The 17885-nt window shown below is 44.3% G+C and overlaps 1 pseudogene; it reads left to right on the top strand.

Annotated features, from left to right (window-relative positions):
• The first annotated feature begins 648 nt into the window (after window positions 1-648).
• The window catches only part of LOC115161800 (potassium voltage-gated channel subfamily H member 5-like), a 99474-nt pseudogene continuing 82237 nt past the window's right edge, over window positions 649-17885 (top strand).

Below are 17885 nucleotides of genomic sequence, written 5' to 3'. Positions count from 1 at the left end.
CATTTCTAGCTGTTTGGGGTTTTAGGCTGGGTTTCTGTACAGCACTGTGAGATATCAGCTGATGTAAGAAGGGCTATATAAATACATTTGATTTGATTTTTCAATGACACCGGGAGTTGGGCCTATTATCATCTGCTTTGTGGACTCAAATTTAAACTTTGTGTTTTCTGCATTCACCAGAGATGACGGTCTGCACAGTCAATACAATCCAATTTCTTTTGAGATCATCTTTATGAACCTAATTAAATGTTGCTGATTATACATGTCTAGTAATTTACCTATGTTATCTAACGTTCTCTTATGCGCAGGCACATTGTTTTGTGGATAGGCTCCAGTAAATGTTTTAAAAAGTGTCAGTGAAAACCTTTACACAAAAAGCGAGTGCGTAAACGTTTCCCCTAAAAAGAGGTAGGAAATCTAGAGACCTGTCTCTAGGAGCGTGTTGTGTGTGGCGATAAACAGAAGGCAGCGCATCTCGGGAGGAGCGAGTCTCTGCCACAGTGTGCTCTGAGCAGTTGAAGCTAATTTTTACAATAAGCTTCTATCTCACCGGCTGTTAAATACATTTTTATTTTATTAGGCAAGTCAGTTAAGAACACATTCTTATTTTCAATGAACACTGGGTTAAGTGCAGAACGACAGATTTTTACCTTGCAACCTTTCGGTTACTAGTCCAACGCTCTAACCACTAGGCTGCCCTGCCGCCACACGGTGGTCCTATAAGAAGCCTGAAAGATTTCCACCACCCTGACCATCACCTGGCCCCAGGATGCCCGGGGGAGAGAGAGAGCAAGTGGAACCAAAAAATACTTTCTTGGGAAACCTTGTCCAGTGTACAAATGGTAAGCAATGAAACCAAAAGAGAAAGCTAGTTTTGATGATTGTGTTCCTTTTTTAGGTAAAAAAATATTTCTATTTTTTTCATTTTCTTTTATACGACTTGTATAAAGTTTGTACAAATTATATAGTTTTTTTTCAAAGTTTATTCCACAATGTGTATATATTGTTTTAGTGATAACATTTTACAGTTTATACATACAGTACCAGTCAAACGTTTGGACACCTACTATTCCAGGGTTTTTCTATTTTCTACATCAGCCTTTCTTAAAGTATAGCGCGCGTCCCAAAGTGTAGCTGCCAAACAGCAGAGGACGCTGCTAAGCAGAGAGCGCACTGAACAGAGACCGCAGTTGCACTTGGCCAAATCAATGAGTAAAATAATTATACATATACTCTTGACATGTCGCGACCCACCACTAACAGGCCCGCGACCTGTCAGAGTAAATGTATAATTATTGAATTCATTGATTTGGCCAAGTGCAACTGCGGTCTCTGTTCAGAGCGCTCTCCGGTGTGATACCCGGATGTATTGCAATGTACTGAACAAGACCGGTTACTCGCATCAATGTCTCTGTCATTTAACATTCAATCATGGTGTCAGTCGAATAACTAACCATGATTTCCGCAAATTAGAGACGCCTGTTCTGGTTTACAAAAAAAAAACGCTTATTTGAGTAAAATTTCGCCGGAATTGACCTTAGCTAGAGTGAGTTTGCTAGTTAGCTTCAGTGTTGTTAGCACCGGTTAGACATGGCAGCGAACATTTCCCCCTCTCAACGTTATGAAGCTCACCGGAGATTGGAGCACGAACTGGGATACGTTTAGAGGTGAATGGGAGGGCTATGCACTAGCCACGGGACTTCTGAAAAGGACGATGAGGTAGTGGCTGCCACTTTGAGGACCATAATGGGAACTGATTGCCGACACGTATACAAACAACTTGAACCTAACAGCAGCTCAGCAAGGTAACGCAACAGCTATTATTGATGCTCGTTAAAATTACTTTAAGCCAGTAAAGAACGTTATCTACGAGCGTTATATTTTCGGTTGTTGCAAACAGTATAACTGATGAGGACACGCGCAGATGTTTGCTGAGTGAATGTGACCTGATGCTGGTCTTGGCAGTGGAGACATGCCGTGCAGCAGAGCTTACTGATATAAATAAGGATAAGGTCCATGGAGCTAGAAAGGCAACATATTGTAATAACCTGACTAGATCATAAAGGAACAATTGTCCAGACAGAGGATGGAGTTAACGAATTGACGGTTTATTAACCCAACTTAACACAGGCTACTGTTTGGCCGTAGCCCACGCCAAATGAATGAAAAGTACCCTACAAACCAACCGTGACGTTCTCTTGTGAAGTCCAGAAGTAGAGAGAACAATGGCTAAACCCGGTCTTAACTTCCAATGCTCCACGCCACTTCGCCAACCACGGTATCAGAATATTCCCGTCATTGGCAGATAGCAGGTTGATTGGCATGACCCCGCGAACACTGGTAAGTACAACACAACCCACTAATAGCCTAACACAGAACCCACAGCTGTCTGTGCGGGTCGCTACAATATGGACAATGTCAATGCTACATTCAGGCAGCCATTAAAGGAATTCCCCTTTGCCACAGCTAATGCAAATACTACAGCCAACTCTGCAGTAGGGAAAAGAACACTGCCCAGCAATATGCAAATCATGTGGTACAGCTAATCACTTCGCAAGGGTCTGCATGAAAAGCAAGAGAAAGGAGGGTGAAGTGCACTCCATTGAAACAAACACAGATGAAGGGAACAACAGCACTGATGATGTATATGTTAGCGAGTGCTTAGGGGCAGTGAGGGCAAAAGGAAAAAAATGGTTTGTCACTCTACTACTTAATAATAAACCACAACAATGCCAGCTAGATTCAGGGGCCACATGTAACGTTATGAGCCTTAAAGACAAAAGGAGGCTGGTGCCCAGAGACAAACTCACACAGAGTAGCACCAAGCTGAAACTGTATTCAGGACAGTTCATGACCTCTTTAGGCCTGTTTGTGACTGTGTTTTACGTGGCCAGAAACACACCCTTGAGTTTGAAATGGTTGAGGCTAGTCAACAGCCATTACTGTCAGGTTCTACATGCGATCGCCTTGGCTTATTAACTTAACCATTTACATTTAAGTCATTTAGCAGACGCTCTTATCCAGAGCGACTTACAAATTGGTGCATTCACCTTATGATATCCAGTGGAACAACCACTTTACAATAGTGCATCTAAATCTTTTAGGGGGGGGGGTTAGAAGGATTACTTTATCCTATTCCTTAAAGAGGTGGGGTTTCAGGTGTCTCCGGAAGGTGGTGATTGACTCCGCTGTCCTGGCGTCGTGAGGGAGCTTGTTCCACCATTGGGGTGCCAGAGCAGCGAACAGTTTTGACTGGGCTGAGCGGGAACTGTGCTTCCTCAGAGGTAGGGAGGCGAGCAGGCCAGAGGTGGATGAACGCAGTGCCCTTGTTTGGGTGTAGGGCCTGATCAGAGCCTGAAGGTACGGAGGTGCCGTTCCCATCACAGCTCCGTAGGCAAGCACCATGGTCTTGTAGCGGATGCGAGCTTCAACTGGAAGCCAGTGGAGAGAGCGGAGGAGCGGGGTGACGTGAGAGAACTTGGGAAGGTTGAACACCAGACGGGCTGCAGCGTTCTGGATGAGTTGTACGGGTTTAATGGCACAGGCAGGGAGCCCAGCCAACAGCGAGTTGCAGTAATCCAGACGGGAGATGACAAGTGCCTGGATTAGGACCTGCGTCGCTTCCTGTGTGAGGCAGGGTCGTACTCTGCGAATGTTGTAGAGCATGAACCTACAGGATCGGGTCACCGCCTTGATGTTAGTGGAGAACGACAGGGTGTTGTCCAGGATCACGCCAAGGTTCTTAGCACTCTGGGAGGAGGACACAAGGGAGTTGTCAACCGTGATGGCGAGATCATGGAACGGGCAGTCCTTCCCCGGGATGAAGAGCAGATCCGTCTTGCCGAGGTTCAGCTTGAGGTGGTGATCCGTCATCCACACTGATATGTCTGCCAGACATGCAGAGATGCGATTTGCCGCCTGGTTATCAGAAGGGGGAAAGGAGAAGATTAATTGTGTCGTCTGCATAGCAATGATAGGAGAGACCATGTGAGGATATGACAGAGCCAAGTGACTTGGTGTATAGCGAGAATAGGAGAGGGCCTAGAACAGAGCCCTGGGGGACACCAGTGGTGAGAGCGCGTGGTGCGGAGACAGATTCTCGCCACGGCACCTGGTAGGAGCGACCTGTCAGGTAGGACGCAATCCAAGCGTGGGCCGCGCCGGAGATGCCCAACTCGGAGAGGGTGGAGAGGAGGATCTGATGGTTCACAGTATCAAAGGCAGCAGATAGGTCTAGAAGGATGAGAGCAGAGGAGAGAGAGTTAGCTTTAGCAGTGCGGAGAGCCTCCGTGACACAGAGAAGAGCAGTCTCTGTTGAATGCCCAGTCTTGAAACCTGACTCATTAGGATCAAGAAGGTCATTCTGAGAGAGATGGCAGGAGAGCTGGCCAAGGACGGCACGTTCAAGAGTTTTGGAGAGAAAAGAAAGAAGGGATACTGGTCTGTAGTTGTTGACTGTAACAATATAGACAAAGTCCAGGCTGGGCCCCTGATCAAGGAGACACTCCTAAGCAAATGCCATGATGTCTTCAATGCACCGGTCGAGTCAGTTCCCGGCGAAGTCCACTTTGAGTTGGATGCAGCAATCCAGCCTGTCCAGTGTGCACCCTGCAATGTACCAGTGACCATGAAAGCAGCTACGAAGGCTCAGCTTGACAAATATGATGCAGATGGCCACATCATATCTGTCACCGAGCCTACAGACTGGTTAAGTAATATGGTTATCGTCAAGATACCAGACAAGCTACGGATATGCATTGATCCTAAACACCTCAACCGGGTTCTGCGACGTTCACATTACATCATGCCCACGTTGGAGAATGTTCTTTACAAGCTTCTTCACGCTCATGGACGCCAGAGATGCCTTCCTGCAGTGCATGCTCGACGAGCCCAGCAGCTACATGACCATCTTTTGGACACCCTGGGGCAGGAAGAGGTGGTTGAAGCTCCCGTTTGGGGTGTCTGTGGCTCCAGAGGTGTATCACCGGAAACAGCACGAGCTGTTGGTGGGAATCAGTGGCGTGGAACCCATAGCAGATGACATCCTCATAGTGAGCTGTGGGGACAGTGATGAGGAGGCAGATTGTGACCATGACGCCAAGCTGATGGCCCTGATGGACAGATGCAGACAGGTCAAGCTAAGGCTAAGCATAAAAAAGCTTCAGTTTAAAGTGCCAGAGGTCAGCTTTCATGGGCACATCTTGTCCACCACCGGATTGAAGGCGGATCCTGAGAAAGTGAAGGCTGTCTTGGAAATCCCCCCCCACATCTTGCAGCGCTTTGTCGGATTCGTCACCTACCTGGCCAAGTTCCTACTGCGGCGGTGAGGTTCCCAAAACACAACGCAGAGGTGAGGGAAATAAAACAACTGGTCACAAAGACACCTGTACTGTGATACTACGATGTGTCTCAACCTGTCACGATTAGAAGTCGAGCGATTTGATTTTTCCACGCCGATACAGATTTATTGGAGGACCAAAAAAAGCTGATACCGATTAATCGGCCAATTTTTTTTATATATGCATGCATGTATGTATTAGAGGTAGACCGATTTAATCGGAATGGCCGATTTTAATTAGGGCCAATTTCAAGTTTTCATAACAATCGGTATTTTTGGCCACTGATTTGCCGATATTTATTTATTTATTTTTAATAATATTTTTTAACTAGGCAAGTCAGTTAAGAACACATTCTTATTTTCAATGACGGCCTAGGAACGGTGGTTTAACTGCCTTGTTCAGGGGCAGAACTACAGATTTTTACCTTGTCAGCTTGGGGATTCAATCTTGCAACCTTACGGTTAACTAGTCCAGCGCTCTAACCACCTGCTTTACATTGCCCTCCACGAGGAGCCTGTCTGTTACGCGAATGCAGTAAGAAGCCAAGGTAAGTTGCTAGCTAGCATTAAACTTATCTTATAAAAAACAATCAATCATAATCACTAGTTAACTACACATGGGTGATGATATTACTAGTGTATCTAGCCTGTCCTGCGTTGCATATAATCAATGCGGTGCGCATTCGCGAAAAAGGACTGTCATTGCTCCAACGTGTACCTAACCATAAACATCAATGTCTTTCTTAAAATCAATACACAAGTATATATTTTTAAACCTGCATATTGCCTGCTAACATGAATTTCTTTTAACTAGGGAAAATGTGTCACCTCTTGCAACAGAGTCGGGGTATATGCAGCAGTTTGGGCCGCCTGGCTCGTTCCGAACTGTGTGAATACTATTTCTTCCTAACAAAGACAGCCAACTTCGCCAAATGGGATGATTTAACAAAAGCGCATTTGCAAAAAAAGCACTGTTGTTGCACGACTGTACCTAACCATAAACGTCAATGCCTTTCTTAAAATCAATACACAGAAGTATATATTTTTAAACCTGCATATTTAGCTAAAATAAAACCAGGTTAGCAGGCAATATTAACCAGGTGAAATTGTGTCATTGCACGCAGAGTCTGGGTATGTGCAACAGTTTGGGCCGCCTGGCTCGTTGCGAACTAATTTGCCAGAATTTTACGTAATTATGACATAACATTGAAGGTTGTGCAATGTAACAGGAATATTTAGACTTAGGGATGCCACCAGTTAGATAAAATACGGAAATGTTCCGTATTTCACTGAAAAAATAAACGTTTTGCTTTCGAGATGATAGTTTCCGGATTCGACCATATTAATGACCTAAGGCTCTTATTTCTGTGTGTTTTATTATATTATAATTAAGTCTATGATTTTCTATTTGATAGAGCAGTCTGACTGAGCGCTGGTAGGCACCAGCAGGCTCGTAAGCATTCATTCAAACAGCACTTTTGTGCGTTTTGCCAGCAGCCCTTCGCATTTCTTCAAGCATTGCGCTGTTTATGACTTCAAGCCTATCAACTCCCAAGATTAGGCTGGTGTAACCGATGTGAAATGGCTAGCTAGTTAGCGGGGTGTGCGCTAATAGCGTTTCAAACGTCACTCGCTCTGAGATTTGGAGTAGTTGTTCCCCTTGCTCTGCACGGTTAACGCTGCTTCGAGGGTGGCTGTTGTCGATGTGTTCCTGGTTCGAGCCCAGGTAGGAGCGAGGAGAGGGAAGAAGCTAAACTGTTACACTGGCAATACTAAAGTGCCTATAAGAACATCCAATAGTCAAAGGTATATGAAATACAAATCGTAGAGAGAGGGTCCTATAATAACTACAACCTAAAACTTCTTACCTGGGAATATTGAAGACTCATGTTAAAAGGAACCGCCAGCACAGAAAAAAAATGTATGAAATGTATGCATTCACTACTGTAAGTCGCTCTGGATAAGAGTGTCTGCTAAATGACTAAAATGTAAATGTAAAATGTTCTAATAGGTACTTTAGTATTGCCAGCCTAATCTTGGGAGCTGATAGGCGTGAAGTCATAAACAGCGCAATGCTTGAAGCACAGCTTACGAGCCTGCTGCTGCCTACCACCGCTCAGTCCGACTGGTCTATCAAATCATAGACTTAATTCTAATATAATGACACACAGAAATACGAGCCTTTGGTCATTAATATGGTCAAATCCGGAAACTATCATTTCGAAAACAAAATGTTTTTTCTTTCAGTGAAATATGGAGCCGTTCCGTATTTTATCTAACGTGTGGCATCCCTAAGTATAAATATTGCTGTTACATTGCACAACCTTCAATGTTATGTCATAATTATGTAAAATTCAGGCAATTTAATTACTGTCTTTGTTAGGAAGAAATGGTCTTCACACAGTTCGCAGCGAGCCAGGCAGCCCAAACTGCTGCGTGTACCCTGACTCAGAACGCAAGAGAAGTGACACAATTTCCCTAGTTTAAAAGAAATTCATGTTAGCAGGAAATATTAACTAAATATGCAGGTTTAAAAATATATACTTGTGTATTGATTTTAAGAAAGGCATTGATGTTTATGGTTAGGTACACATTGGTGCAACGACAGTGCTTTTTTTCGCGAATGCGCTTGTTAAATCACCCGTTTGGCTAAGTAGGCTGTGATTCAATGATATAATCGATGCGGTGCCTGTTAATTTATGCAACGCAGGACCAGCTAAATAAACTAGTAATATCATCAACCATGTGTCATAAACTATTGATTATGTTAAGATTGCTAGTTTTTTGGTAAGATACGTTTAATGCTAGCTAGCACCTTACCTTGGCTCCTTGCTGCACTCGCATAACAGGTAGTCCGCCTGCCACGCAGTCTCCTCGTGGAGTGCAAGGTAATCGGTGTCCAAAAATTCCGATTACCGAGTGTTACGAAATCGGCCCTAATTAATCGGCCGTTCCGATTAATCAGTCGACCTCTAGTCAGATTTAGAGTGACTCGAGCCAGTATGGCCTTGGCTGTTGCCTCATGCAGGAGGGCCAGCCTGTGGCATTTGCCTCTAGGGCACTCACTCCAACAGAGCAGAACTATGCCCAGATAGAGAAGGAGTGCCTCCGCATTGTGTTTGCATGCCAACACTTCCACCACTACCTGAACGGGCGCGACAACATTACCGCAGAGACAGATCACAAGCCACTTATTGGTATATTCAGCAAGCCTCTCCTGAATGCCCCGAAATGACTGCAGAGCATGCTACAGGCCTTACAAAACTACAACCTCAAGGTGGTGTATAAGCCAGGGCCAGAGATGTACAGCTGAAGTCGGAGGTTTACATACACTTAGGTTGGAGTCATTAAAACTTGTTTTTCAACCACTCCACAAATTTATTGTTAAAAAAAACAATAGTTTTGGCAAGTCGGTTAGGACATCTATTTTGTGCATGACACAAGTCATTTTTCCAACAATTGTTTACAGACAGATTATTTCACTTATAATTCACTGTATCACAATTCCAGTGGGTCAGAAGTTTACATACACTAAGTTGACTGTGCCTTTAAACAACTTGGAAAATTCCAGAAATTGATATCATGGCTTTAGAAGCTTCTGATAGGTGAATTGACATCATTTGAGTCAATTGGAGGTGTACCTGTGAATGTATTTCAAGGCCTACCTTCAAACTCAGTGCCTCTTTGCTTGACATCATGGGATAGTCAAAATAAATCAGCCAAGACCTGCTTTGCTGCAGGAGGGAATGGTGCACTTCACAAAATAGATGGCATTATGTGGATATATTGAAGCAACATCTCAAGACATCAGTCAGGAAGTTAAAGCTTGGTCGCAAATGGGTCTTCCAAATGGACAATGACCCCAAGCATACTTCCAAAGTTGTGGCAAAATGGCTTAAGGACAACAAAGTCAAGGTATTGGAGTGGCCATAACAAAGCCCTGACCTTAATCCCATAGAAAATTTGTAGGCAGAACTGAAAAAGCGCGTGCGAGCAAGGAGGCCTAGAAACCTGACTCAGTTACGCCGACTCTGTCATAAGGAATGGGCCAAAATTCACCCTACTTATTGTGGTAAGGTTGTGGATGGCTACCCAAAACGTTTGACCCAAGTTAAACAATTTAAAGGCAATGCTACCAAATACTAATTGAGTGTATGTAAACATCTGACCCACTGGGAATGTGATGAAAGAAATAAAAGCTGAAATATATCATTCTCTTTACTATTATTCTGACATTTCACCTTCTTCAAATAAAGTAGTGATACTAACTGGCCCAAGACAGGGAATTTTTACTAGGATGAAATGTCAGGAATTGTGAAAAACTGAGTTGAAATGTATTATTCTGACTTCAACTCTGTGAGTGACACGCTCAGCAGGGCTACTGCTTCAGGAACACACACATGCTCCATGCATGAACAACACGCAGTGTACAGCTTACAAACAGAGCAAGTGGATGTTTAACACATCAACCAGGCTGACTACCTCAATGTTACGGACCAGCGCCGTATACAAATCAGACAGCACACAGATGGGGACGAGCAACTCCAGGCATTGAGGTCTGTGATTCTCATGGGCTGGCCCGACTGCAAGGAAGAAACTGCTTTAGGCGTCAGAGAATATTGGCCAGTCAAAGAGGAGCTCAGTGTTCAAAACAGAGTAATATTCAAGGGTAAGAGTCGTTGTTCCTTTGTCTCTGCGCCCTGAGATGTTGGCGCGCGTGCACTCAAGTCACATAGGAGGTGAGGCCTGTTACAGACAAGCATGTGACACACTGTATTGGCCAGGAATGTAGAGTGAAATCAAAGACTGTCAATAAATGCAGTCTGCAATGAATATGCCATTGAGCAACAGAGAGAGACGATGATGTCCCACGAGCTACCGATGCGCCCCTGGCAGATAGTAAGTCTAGATCTCTTCCAGCACAGTTGCAAAGACTTTCTTTTGGTAGCCGATCATTACTCAGACTTCTTGGAGATTGACCTCCTCCCCGACCTTTTAGCAGAGACAACGATCAAACGCTGCAAGGCTCAGTTTGCCCACTATGGCCAGCCAGATAGGGTAATTTCAGATACTGCACCCCAATTCTCTGGATTTGAGTTCCGAAAATTTGCTGCAGAATGGGAATTCGAGCACGTCACCTCATCACCACGACACCGAAAAGCTAAGGGGAAGGCGGAGTCAGCCGTCAAAATCGCAAAGAACCTCTGCAAAAAAACTCTGCAAGAGGGCAAAGATGCCTGGAAAGCAATCCTGTAGTGGCGCAATACCCTGACAGAAGGCATGGATAGAAGCCCGGCCTCATGGCACGGTGCTTAAAAGCCATGTAAGGTGACAGACATGCTGGTGATGCTACGTCACAGAATACAGGTCTCCAAGTTCATCTATGACAAATCAGCAAAAGACTTACTTACCTGAGCTCAGGGTGGGTGAAACAGTGCGAATGAAGCCACTACCAGGGGACCGGACGGGCCTCTGGAGACTCGGATCCTGTGTACAGGAAGTGGCACCACGCTCCTACTTGGTCGAAGTGAATGGATCACTGTACCGTCGTAACAGGGTTGACTTTCGGATTGCTGAGCCAGCACCTACTCAGAACCCTGATGGTCATAGGGGTCGCGTGACAAAAGACGGAACCCCAGCAAGTCACATGGGGCCTGAGGCACTGGGCAAAGAGCCAGGTGATCACAGGTCGGCCGCTCCCTCGCCCATCAATACTCCCCTTAGACAGTCAGGTGACATGCCTGTGCGGGAACCCGCAGTCCTCGCAGACAAGCCCCCTGTCTGTTCATGCTGCGGCGCGTCTGTCCCAGCCACCTAAAACACTTAATTTGTAGGTTTCCCATTCGGGATTGTTGACAGACAGTCTTTTCACTGTTATCACTATCAAAATGTGTTAAGTTGTTACCTGAAGAAAGGAAGAAAAAAAACCTGAAACTGTTCATGTTGGAAATTATTACTAGGTTTGTTTTGTTAGTGAATTGAAAGCTCCTGTCCTATTAATAAAAAGGTTCAATTTAAATAAATCCTTTTTTTAACATTTTTTTTATCACACGGATGTAGACCAGAAAACACACACACAGTCCTAATGAGAGGTTGTTGAAGTGGTTGAAGTTTTTAACAAGCATGTCTATTCTGGGCTCATTTTCTGACAGTGCAATATTGAAGTCATGCTCAGCATTCTGTACTTGTTTTTGAAGTAATCCAGAGTTGAGAACCCTGACTGACATAGGTACGTGGTGCAAAACAGGACCAGAACATCTACTGCTTTCTCAGTCAGGCAGGAGACATTTACATTTTAGTCATTTAGCAGACGCTCTTATCCAGAGCGACTTACAGTAGTGAATGCATACATTTCATACATAATTTTTTTTTCCTGTGCTGGCTCCCCGTGGGAATCGAACCCACAACCCTGGCGTTGCAAACACCATGCTCTACCAACTGAGCTACAGGGAAGGCTTCCTGCTGTAGATGAGCAACCCAGAACTGTGTGTTTGCCTCCAAAAAGTATATTCCTTCAATCAGTTTATTCCAGTTCAGAATAAAAATGATGACTTGTATTTTAACTGCAACGGTTCGAATGTTAATTGACGAGACAGGCATTGATGCGAGTAATCAGTCTTGTTCAGTACATTGCAATACATCCGGGTATCTCAAGCCCACCGGTAAAAACACTGGAGTTGCTGTAATTAAAATTTACCAACAGATGGTATCACTGTGCCATCTTACACCCATAGCATCTTCCCTTTTATAAACTAGACAAGTCAGTTAATCTCCCTGGGAAGATGGGACGCTAGTCAACAGCCAGTGGAATCGCGTGGCGCATAATACAAATACCTCCATAAATGCTATAACTTCAATTTCTCAAACATATGACTATTTTACACCATTTTAAAGATAAGACTCTCGTTAATCTAACTACATTGTCCGATTTCAAAAAGGCTTTACAGCGAAAGCAAAACATTAGATTGTCAGGAGAGTACCCTGCCAAAAATAATCACACAGCCATTTTCAAAGCAAACATATATGTCACAAAAACCACAGCTAAATGCAGCACAAACCTTTGATGATCTTAAGAACAAATCATTACTTACAATGACGGCCAAACCAGGACGACGCTGGGATAATTTTGCGCCACCCTATGGGACTCCCAATCACGGCCGGATGTGATACAGCCTGGATCAATCATTTTATTCCAGTTCAGGAAAAAAATGATGACTTCTATTTTAACAGCAACAGCTCCAACTTAGACTTCGACAATCATTTCTACAGTAAGATGTACTGTAGACATTTTTTCATCTTAATCTGTACTGTTACTTAGGGTTGCACTATCAAAAAGCTTGCGTGTCTGTTCTGCATCTGTGTGATGTGATCAATCAGTTTGTTCCAGGTCAGAATGAAATTATTTATTGAATTTTAACAGCAACAGTTCCAACCTAGACAGATAGATATAATATAGTTTTTAATTACATTTACATTTACATTTAAGTCATTTAGCAGACGCTCTTATCCAGAGCGACTTACAAATTGGTGCATTCACCTTATGATATCCAGTGGAACAACCACTTTACAATAGTGCATCTAAATCTTTTAAGGGGGGGGGGGTTAGAAGGATTCCTTAGAGGTGGGGTTTCAGGTGTCTCTGGAAGGTGGTGATTGACTCCGCTGTCCTGGCGTCGTGAGGGCGCTTGCTCCACCATTGGGGTGCCAGAGCAGCGAACAGTTTGGACTGGGCTGAGCGGGAACTGTGCTTCCTCAGAGGTAGGGGGGCCAGCAGGCCAGAGGTGGATGAACGCAGTGCCCTTGTTTGGGTGTAGGGCCTGATCAGAGCCTGAAGGTATGGAGGTGCCGTTCCCCTCACAGCTCCGTAGGCAAGCACCATGGTCTTGTAGCGGATGCGAGCTTCAACTGGAAGCCAGTGGAGAGAGCGGAGGAGCGGGGTGACGTGAGAGAACTTGGGAAGGTTGAACACCAGATGGGCTGCGGCGTTCTGGATGAGTTGTAGGTGTTTAATGGCACAGGCAGGGAGCCCAGCCAACAGCGAGTTGCAGTAATCCAGACGGGAGATGACAAGTGCCTGTATTAGGACCTGCGTTGCTTCCTGTGTGAGGCAGGGTCGTACTCTGCGAATGTTGTAGAGCATGAACCTACAGGATTGGGTCACCGCCTTGATGTTAGTGGAGAACGACAGGGTGTTGTCCAGGATCACGCCAAGGTTCTTAGCACTCTGGGAGGAGGACACAAGGGAGTTGTCAACCGTGATGGCGAGATCATGGAACGGGCAGTCCTTCCCCGGGAGGAAGAGCAGCTCCGTCTTGCCGAGGTTCAGCTTGAGGTGGTGATCCGTCATCCACACTGATATGTCTGCCAGACATGCAGAGATGCGATTCGCCACCTGGTTATCAGAAGGGGGAAAGGAGAAGATTAATTGTGTGTCGTCTGCATAGTAATGATAAGAGAGACCATGTGAGGATATGACAGAGCCAAGTGACTTGGTGTATAGCGAGAATAGGAGAGGGCCTAGAACAGAGCCCTGGGGGACACCAGTGGTGAGAGCACGTGGTGCGGAGACAGTTTCTCGCCACGCCACCTGGTAGGAGCGACCTGTCAGGTAGGACGCAATCCAAGCGTGGGCCGCGCCGGAGATGCCCAGCTCGGAGAGGGTGGAGAGGAGGATCTGATGGTTCACAGTATCAAAGGCAGCAGATAGGTCTAGAAGGATGAGAGCAGAGGAGAGAGAGTTAGCTTTAGCAGTGCGGAGAGCCTCCGTGACACAGAGAAGAGCAGTCTCAGTTGAATGCCCAGTCTTGAAACCTGACTGATTAGGATCAAGAAGGTCATTCTGAGAGAGATAGCAGGAGAGCTGGCCAAGGACGCCACGTTCAAGAGTTTTGGAGAGAAAAGAAAGAAGGGATACTGGTCTGTAGTTGTTGACATCGGAGGGATCGAGTGTAGGTTTTTTCAGAAGGGGTGCAACTCTCGCTCTCTTGAAGACGGAAGGGACGTAGCCAGCAGTCAAGGATGAGTTGATGAGCGAGGTGAGGTAGGGGAGAAGGTCTCCGGAAATGGTCTGGAGAAGAGAGGAGGGGATAGGGTCAAGTGGGCAGGTTGTTGGGCGGCCGGCCGTCACAAGACGCGAGATTTCATCTGGAGAGAGAGGGGAGAAAGAGGTCAAAGCACAGGGTAGGGCAGTGTGAGCAGGACCAGCGGTGTCGTTTGACTTAGCAAACGAGGATCGGATATCGTCAACCTTCTTTTCAAAATGGTTGACGAAGTCATCCGCAGAGAGGGAGGAGGGGGGATAATGGGGGAAATAAACACGACTAGCTATTTATATGGCTATTTCATTTAATTGTTATTTGTTTTTGTCTAATATTGTATTTCTTTTAGGCATAAGGGCAATGAATTGTACCAATATTTACGTATAGTTGCATGTTTTAATAAGCTTGGGTCCCAGGAAAACACAGAATTTCTTATTTGGGTCCCAGGCTGAAAGGTTTAAGAACCCCTGTCCTACATAATAGTGAAGACATCAAAACTATGAAATGACACATATGGAATTGTGTCTTTGGCATCATTAAACTGAACTTATTTTTATCAAATAAATTCTCCGTAATTATTATTACGTGATTAAACTAACTTAATCATGTAAATGTAATTAACTAGGAAGTCGGGGCACTAAGGAAAATATTCAGATTACAAAGTTATTTTCCTAATATAACTTTCAGATATTTTAATATCTGATCAATTCGTTTTCTAATTAATGAATTATTCTTTACCTCACGTTAGTCTCATTCCAAACGTTGTAAATTGTTGGTTATCTGCACGAACCATCAATTGTCTTAAATTATTTATTTACTAACTAAATAATCACAGAAATGCATAAACAACAAACAGTAGATATAGTTACAAGGAAATGATACCGGTTTATCCCACTAGGGAAACTCCGCTATCGCGGCTTGGTGGACAAAAGGGAAGTGGGGGTCAACTGAGAGAAAAGACACTACAAAGTTGATAATTATACCAATTGAAATGCTAATCCTTTGCACATGAACGCTCACTCATTCGGGAATAATTGCAATCAATCAATATATTTACGCTCAGTGTGTCGTCGTGATCTCCGTTGAAAAGTTTGTTTCTGTTGGAGAGTTTGTCTGCCCTCTCTCTCTCTGCCGTGGTTAGAATGGATAGTTCAGTGTAACATTCAGCAATGTTGTTATAGGATAGATGTTTCAGCGGTTGTCGGTCCTCGCGTTCACGGGTACATAATTCCTAGCTGCAGACTAGTAATTAGAAACAGATTTGTTCTTATTCTGTCGGTATCGATAGTCTCAGAGTTTAACCACGTGGTATGGTTAAGAGATTCATCAATCAATCAAACCTTAACTCCCTCTGTGATAAGGTACTGGTCTGAAACCTTCGCCCTCTCGTGGTTATCAAGGTAAGCTGGTCTGAAGATAAATTCCCAAGGTGGGGATTATATTCGGAAGAGCAGAAAGGGGCTGTCCCATGACGCCAGATCAATGTCTGTGCTCATGGGGCGGGCAAATGATTTAGTTAAACTCCAAAGGGAACTCATTCATTTTATACAACAATTAGATGCAAGCCTCACAACTGAGACTCTTGTATAAACAGGGTTATGGTAATGTGGCTGTATTGTCTCTCATGAGTTTCACAAAATTGTACAAAACGGACCAATTCGTAGCTGGCTACTTCACCGACCGTTTATACATTCTCCAGAACATGAATATTGTTCAGTTCTGTGAGGTGGAAGAAGTTCCTTTGTTCTCTCTCCAGAACATGAATATTGTTCAGTTCTCAAGTTCTGTGAGGTGGAAGAAGTTCCTTTGTTCTCTCTATGAAAACTCACTCTCTCTTATACTCTGGCCATGAGGAGAGAACTCCTCAAGGAATTTATGACCTGCCTAACAGAGCCTGGTGTAGGGGGAAGAGAGAGAGAGAGAGGGGGATGGTGCAGAGAGAGGGGGATGGTGCTCGCTGTACACAAAGAGGGCAACGTCATGACATTGACATCAAAACTATGAAATAACACATATGGAATCATGTAGTAACCAAAAAAGTGCGAAAAAAATAAAAATAGATTTTATTTGAGATTCTTCAAAGTAGCCACCCTTTGCCTTGATGACAGCTTTGCACACTCTTGGCATTCTCTCAACCAGCTTCATGAGGTTTGAAAGGACATCCAGCCAACTTGACACTACTGTGGGAAGCACTGCAGTCAACATGTGCCAACATCCCTGTGGAGCGCTTTCGACACCTTGTAGAGTAAATGTCCCGACGAATTGAGGCCGTTCTGATGGGGGGGTTTACAATCCATTCAGCAATCATTAGACTGTTCTCTTATATTTGGCTGATTGTAGAGTGTTTAGGTTATTTTACTTCTTGCCAAAGTGTTAGGCTACAGGCTTGAAAAGTTGCAGTAAAGCAGAACATGCTCTTTAACTAATTGAGAATCAATTTCCTTTTAAATCAATACCTAATTTGAAGTAAGTTTCATGCTGTTGTAAGGATAATATTGCTTGTTATTTCTCTCTTCAAGTAGAATTAACCCCTCTACTACTTGTTTATCTGACACCAGTAAAACTGCTGCAGCTGATGCATAGAATCCCTAATGCAGAGACTGGCGTGGAGTTGGCAGTAGAGTTCATGCATTATATGTGCTGTAAACTCCCTCTCTGATTGATGGCATTTGTGTGTGGTAGTTGGTGGAAAAAATTACAATACAATAAAGTTTCTTTACTAATCGTACTGGATTCCAAGTGTATCAACCAATCACTCTAATCTTAATTCCATTGAAGCATGATTGTTGTTGCGGATATAGAATAACATTTACATTTACATCATTTAGCAGACCCTCTTATCCAGAGCGACTTACAGTAGTGAATGCATACATTTCATACATTTTTTTTCTTCCTGTGCTGGCCCCCCGTGGGAATCGAACCCACAACCCTGCTCTACCAACTGAGCTACAGGGAAGGCTATAAGCTACTGAATGTAGTGCCGTAATTGTTTGAAACAAAAAACAGACATTTGAGGGATACGTCATCACTGTATTGGACACGCATCACCAATGGGTTGTGCCAACCCATCTGAATATTTCAGCCCTCACCACACACCTGTTTCCCTGACCTCTCTCTTCAGAGACCAGCTTCATCCTGGGGAATGCCCAGATCGTGGAGTGGCCTGTAGTTTACAGTAATGACGAATTCTGCAAGCTCTCAGGGTTCTCCAGGACGGAGGTTATGCAGAAGAGCAGCACTTGCAGGTAAGGATGGTTGTTGTATAGTAATCATCTTATTTTCCCCTTTGTAGGTGTAATGTATCTGCTGTTATAGATGAACTCTAAACCACTGTAGAATGCTTTCAAAAGGGCTTTCATGAAGTGAAGTAATTCTGAACATCACAGTACAGGAGTCACTGAAAACCCCTTGGTATCTGGTGTTCCACTAGTACTGAATGAGTGCCTGTACTGCCTGGTGAGCATAGAAATTGTTTCAACTGGAACCAATTTCCAAATCAAACTGTATTG

This window comes from Salmo trutta, chromosome 25, assembly GCF_901001165.1.
Source record: "Salmo trutta chromosome 25, fSalTru1.1, whole genome shotgun sequence".
NCBI lineage: Eukaryota > Metazoa > Chordata > Actinopteri > Salmoniformes > Salmonidae > Salmo > Salmo trutta.
This window is presented reverse-complemented; position numbering and strand designations above follow the sequence as displayed.